The 6173-nt window shown below is 35.3% G+C and overlaps 1 pseudogene; it reads left to right on the top strand.

Annotated features, from left to right (window-relative positions):
* The first annotated feature begins 595 nt into the window (after positions 1–595).
* Positions 596–1162, top strand: LOC102839926 (annotated as a pseudogene).
* Positions 1163–6173: the final 5011 nt, after the last annotated feature.

Here is a 6173-nt window from a genome sequence, read left to right as displayed (position 1 = left end):
CCAGCTGCTCCTCAGAAACCCTATCCAGGGTTGCTATGGGTTGGAACTGACTCTATGGCACTTAACATCACTACCAACCACAATACAAAGAAAATTACAAAGTACTACTACAAGAAACCAAAAGAGACCTACAAAAATGGAAGAATATACCATGCTCATGGATAAGAAGACTTAACATTGTGAAAATGTCAACACTACCCAAAGCAATCTACAGATATAATGCAATCCCAATCCAGATTGCAACATTGTTCATTAAAGAGATGGAAAAATTAATCACTAACTTTATATGGAAAGGAAAGATACCCCAGATAAGAAAAACATTGCTTAAAAATGTTGGAGACCTCTTACATACTCATTTCAAAACCTACTACATAGCCGCAGAAGTGAAAATAAACAAACCTGGTTCTGGTATAATGAAAAAACACATAGATCAGTGGGCAGAATTGAGAACCTAGAAGTAAAAAGTTGTTCTTTAATAAAGGACCAAAACACATCAAACAGGGAAGAAATAGTCTCTTCAACCAATGGTGTTGGCAAAACTGGAAATCCATTTGCAGAAGAATGAAACAAGGCAGAGGTGTTCACTGTTGCTGTCATGGTTAGTCCACTAAACTGCAGCATTGCTATGCACCAGAACATGGGTATCAGCAAGACTGGAGAACTAGCCTGGGCCCCATTCAGGAAGTAATTCAAATATTTCAAAAGAATGACCATGACCGCAACCTCTTCGATAGAAGGTAAACAGAATTTGGTGATTATGGGTAGGAAGACCTGGTTCTCCATTCCTGAGAAAAATAGACTGTTGAAAGATAGAATTAACTTAGTTCTAAGTAGAGAACTCAAGGAACCCCCACAAGGAGTTCGTTTATTTGCCAAAAAATCTGGATGATACTTTAAAACTTGTTGAACAACCAGAATTAGGAAACACAGTAGTTATAGTTTGGATAGTAGGAGGCAGTTCTGTGTACGAGGATGCCATGAACCAACCAAGCCATGTTAGACTGTGACAAGGATCATGCAGGAATTTGAAAGTGACACATTTTTTCCTGAAATTGATTTAGAGAAATACAAACATCTCCCAGAATACCCAGTTTTTCTTTCTAATGTCCAGGAAAAGAAAAGCATTAAGTATAAATTTGAAGCATATGAAAAGAATGATTAATATGAAACTATCTTCTGATTTATTTCTAGTTGTCTCCCTCCTTTTATTAAAATATAAAATAAAATTATATGTTTTAACATTTGGAAAAAGATTTTCTTGGCTTTTGATCTGTGGCTAATTATTTCTAAGCCATGTTTTTGTTTTTTCCTCCATTAATCCTAAATAGACTATCAGATACTGTTCATGAAATGCTTTTTGTTATAACTACCAAAATGCCTCTCCCTTTAGGGCCAGGATTGAGTCTGTACCTGCCTACGCAAATAGGCATGTCTGCTAAGACAATAAAAAATGAGAGAGCTCTGATAGTACAAGTTAAAATCAGTGCCTTAAAAAATATATATCAATGCCTATAGAGAAAGGAGTTAGATAGATTAAGCAAAATTGTGGGAATCCATTACAAACAGAAAAATTGTAGTTCAAGCTTTAAAAGAAAATTGTATATCTGGTAAAAGTTATTTTCACTCAGACAGTATCAATGAAATAAGAACCCCAACATATTAAGTAGTGATGATAAAGAGGCAATCAAAAGGTGAATTTTTTGATGATAGAAGAAAATTTCAGAGACCTTTAGAATGTTGCTCTTAAAAAAAAGTCTTTAATAGCAACCATAATGGCTAAAATAAAAAAATTCAAAGATGTTAATGAATTAAAAATGGATATTACTAGAAACCAAAATCAGTTAGTCTGAAAATAAACTTCACAAAGTTAAAAGTTGAAAATTAAAAAAACTTTTACCAGGTATGGAGCCGGGTGGTGTACTGGGTTATCTATTGGGCTGAAAATTGCAAGGTCAACAGTTTGAACCCACCAGTTGCTCTGTGGTACAAAAAATGGGTCTGTCAGCTCCCATAAAGATGATCAGCCTCGGGAACTCTATGGAGCAGTTTTACTCTATGCTATAGGGTCACTGTGAATCAGAAATGACACAATGACAGTAACTTTATGTTGGCAAAGATTAATTATTATGGTACCCAAAGAAATAGGTTTTTCTGCATTGTAAATTGTTATAACCATTTTAAAGTGTAAATTAACAATTAAAATAAAAAATAATCTGGTTTTGAACCCAGAAATTCCACATCTAGAAATTAATTCTTAACAAAATGGTGGACTCAAGTGTATTATTGTAGCTTTAAAACAAAAAGAAAAACTTAATTTGGATATAGCTTAAATGTTGATTAATAAAGAAATATTCAACCCAGCTATCTATACAATTTTATATTCTGCAGCAGTTTAAAAGAATTAGGTGCTATCAGAATAATTCCAAAATATTGCTAAGTGAAAGAAGCAAATTATGTACAATATCCAAAATTTCGAATATATGAAGGAAAAAAAGATAATGAAACAAGATCCAATCCTCACACATATACAAAATGAACTCAGTGTGGTTAAAACCTAAGCATAAAACCTAGAACTACTGCTTGGTAAATTGGAGGATCAACAAAAAAGAGGAAGATCTCCAAAGAGATGGATTGCCATGGTGGCAGCAGCAACGAGCTCCAGTGTAACCATTGTGAGGATAGTGCAGGACCAGGCAGTGTTTCTGTTCTGTTGGGCATAGGTTCGCTATGAGTTGGAACCAACTTGAAGGCATTTAACAACAACAAGAACTAAAAATCATCAATGAGAAAATAGATAAAGCTTAGGGGCTCTGATACATGGCAAAAATACACAATCAAACATAATTGAAAACATACAAATATCAGAAGATAAATAGACAACCAGCACCTCATAAAAATTAAACACTTACATGCAACAAAAGATTCCATCAAAAAAGAATTAAAAAAGAACCACAAACTGGAGGGAAAATTTTTGAACAATGATATACAAAACAAAAGACAACTCTAAAATTTATAGAACACTTCAACACCTGAGCAAGAAGACAAATAATAATCCAATTTTTTAAAAAATGGGCAGAGGACATGAACAGACACTTCACCAAAGAAGACATTCAAGTGTCCAACAAACATGAAGAAAACTCACTATCATTAGTCATTGTTGTTGTGAAGTGCCGTCAAGTTGGTTCTGACTCATAGCGACCCTGTCTAGGGCTTCCGAGGTGGTGGGTCTGAACTACTGAACTTGTGGTTCAGTCCATTGCTGATCTTACAGTGCCACACCAGGAATCCTGTATTGCTGGTGGGACTCTGTAAAATGGTGTAACTACTGCGTAGTGGTTACAAATCGGGCTGCGACCCTTAAGGTCAGCAGTTCGAAACTACCAGCCGCTCCGCGGGAGAAAGATGAGGCTTTCTACTCCCGTAAAGATTTACACCCTCGGAAACCCTGTACAGGGTCACTATGGGTCGGAACCGACTCAATGGCACTTAACAACAACAACATAACAACTGTGGAAAACAGTATGGCACTTTGGAGATAGAAATATTGTATGACCCAGCAATCCATCTACTTGGTATGTATCCTCAAGAAATAAGACGCACGTAGATATATGCACATCCATGTTGATTGCAGAAGTATTCACAATAGCAAAAAGTTGGAGACAGCATTAATGTCATCAACAGAAGAATGGTTGCACAAATTAGTACATATACACACAACAGAATAATGCAAAAGAAGAATGGTTACACAACTTGAAGAATGTAGTCAATGTCACTGAATTATACAAGTAGAAATTGTTGAATTGGTGTGTGTTTTACTGTGTATATTCTCAGCCCTCAACAAAAAGTAATTATTTTATTTTATAGGCAAAGGAGTTGAGTAGACTTTTCAACAAAGAAACACAAATGGCCAATAAACACATGACAAGATGCTCAATATCATTAGTTAATAGGGAAATGAAAATCAAAACTATGAATAACAATTAAGAATACTAATGAATCTATGAAATATCTCATAACATGGATGAACTTGGAGGACATTTGCTGAATGAATTAGTCAATCACAAAAGGACAAATTTTGTATAAGACCACTATTGTAAACAGTTAAGAAAAGGCTTTCATGCTAAAAGACACTAGTGAGGGGAGGGAATGGAGAATTTTTAAAAAATCTACTTGGAATTTACATAGACATTACAATTGGCAAACAAAGATATTAAAACCATTATTATAAAATGACTTTTAAAAAATCTTAACCTCACAAAAGAAATCATAGACATCTTAATGGAGATGAGTAATACCTCCTAGCTTTGATTTGCATTTCCCTAGTAACTAATGATATTGAACATCTCTGATTATTATTTTTTTAAGCTTTTATTGAGTGATAGTTTGCATGGAAGAATATCGGTTTTACATTCATCGTTTCATTGCAATGATTACAATCACCTTCACGCATCATCATTCAACAGTATTTGCTTCTATTTCCCCTGTTTTGTTTTGTTTTTTTTTGGGGGGGGGGATATACACAAAAATACTCAGGAATATATAATCATTTAAACAACCAAAGTGCACATTCTGCCTGATCCTGGCAGTTGTAATATCCCCACTTTTATTCTGATTTGATATATTTACTTTTTTCTTAGGTTAAATTTTTGTTGATTATTTTCGATCTTTTGAAAATGCCAACTCTGGTTTTGTTGATTCTGTTGTTTTCCTATATTCTATTTCAGTTTTCCTTGTTCTGTTGTTGTTATTATTAAACACCATTGAGTCCATTCTGACTCATAGAAACCCTATATAGGGTTTCTGAGGAGTAGCTGGGGGGTTTGAACTGCCAACCTTGAGGTTTGCAGTCCAGTGCTGATGCAGCAGTGCCACACCAAAAGTTCAATTCTTGCTCTAATCTTTGTTATTTCCTTTCTTCTGGTACTTTTGGGCTTAGTTTGATTTAAAAAAAAAAAAATTTCAAGATATGTGTTGTTTTTGTTGTTAGGTAAGCATCCATGTACCATCAAGGAACACCAGTTAATAAGACTATTATTCAAATGAACACACCATCCGCAAGTGCCAAAGATTAAGAAGCTGAAGATTTTCACCAAATTCTGTGGTTTTAAATTGATTACTGGTGCATTTTGATTACAAACAAGCTGCATTAATGATTACTAGTGATTGGAATGTGAAAGTTGAAAACAGAAGGATCAGTAAGTCATCAGTGACCTTGGTGACTGAAATGATAAATGATGCTTGAGATTACATGATACAATTTTGCAAGATCGATGATTTATTCATAACAAACAATTTTTTTAAAACAACATAAATGGTGACTATACATGTGGACTTCACTGGATGGAATACACAGGAACCAAATCAAATCAAATCTGTGGAAAGAGATGACAGAAAAGCTCAGTATCATCAGTCAGAAAAAGGCCAAAGGCTGACTTTGGAATAGACCATCAATTGCTCATATATAATTTCAAGTTGAAACTTAAGAAAATTAAAACTTAAGTCTAAGAGAACCAAAATATGACCTTGAGTACATCCCACCTGAATCTCAAGAACAGAGTTGATGCATTGAACACTGATGACTAAAGACCACAGGAATTACGGGATGACATCAAGAATATAATACGTGAAGAAAGAAAAAGGTTGTTAAAATTACAGGAAAGGAAGAAAAGACAAAAATAGATGTCATATACCTATGGAACAGCAACCCAAAAGAAGGAACAAATCCTTACAGCAAGAAACATTCCCACCCCCTCCACACACAGAGTGGACAGAGTTGGGCAATTTGGTCATTGGATACTCAAATGGGGAGGAGGGACTACAAAGGCAAGAAGTGACTGACTTACAAGCTTTCAAGAGGGAACCTAGTGCTAAGGAGCATGGAGGAAGGCAGAATCTCCAGTGGGTACTATTCAATCTGTCTGGGCAGAGCTGATGAAAGGAAATACAGATGGGTAACTCGTGATACTGTAGTGAATAATGCTTATCAGGATGGATTATAAGGCTTGCAAATGCAAAGGTAGACATTTTGTAACAAGGAAGGGAGTGATTAATTCTCCAGTCTAGGAGCGGAGGTCTCTGGGACCATCAACATAGAAGAGCCAAGAGCGGGACCCTACCCAGAGAAACAGAGATGCCTGAGATGGAGACAGAGAAGACAACGTGGAGTGATGAAG

The sequence above is a fragment of the Chrysochloris asiatica genome, unplaced genomic scaffold, assembly GCF_000296735.1.
Source record: "Chrysochloris asiatica unplaced genomic scaffold, ChrAsi1.0 scaffold00039, whole genome shotgun sequence".
In the NCBI taxonomy this organism is placed as follows: Eukaryota; Metazoa; Chordata; class Mammalia; order Afrosoricida; family Chrysochloridae; genus Chrysochloris; species Chrysochloris asiatica.
The sequence above is the reverse complement of the archived record's forward strand: the minus strand, read 5'-3'. Positions and strand labels throughout refer to the sequence as shown.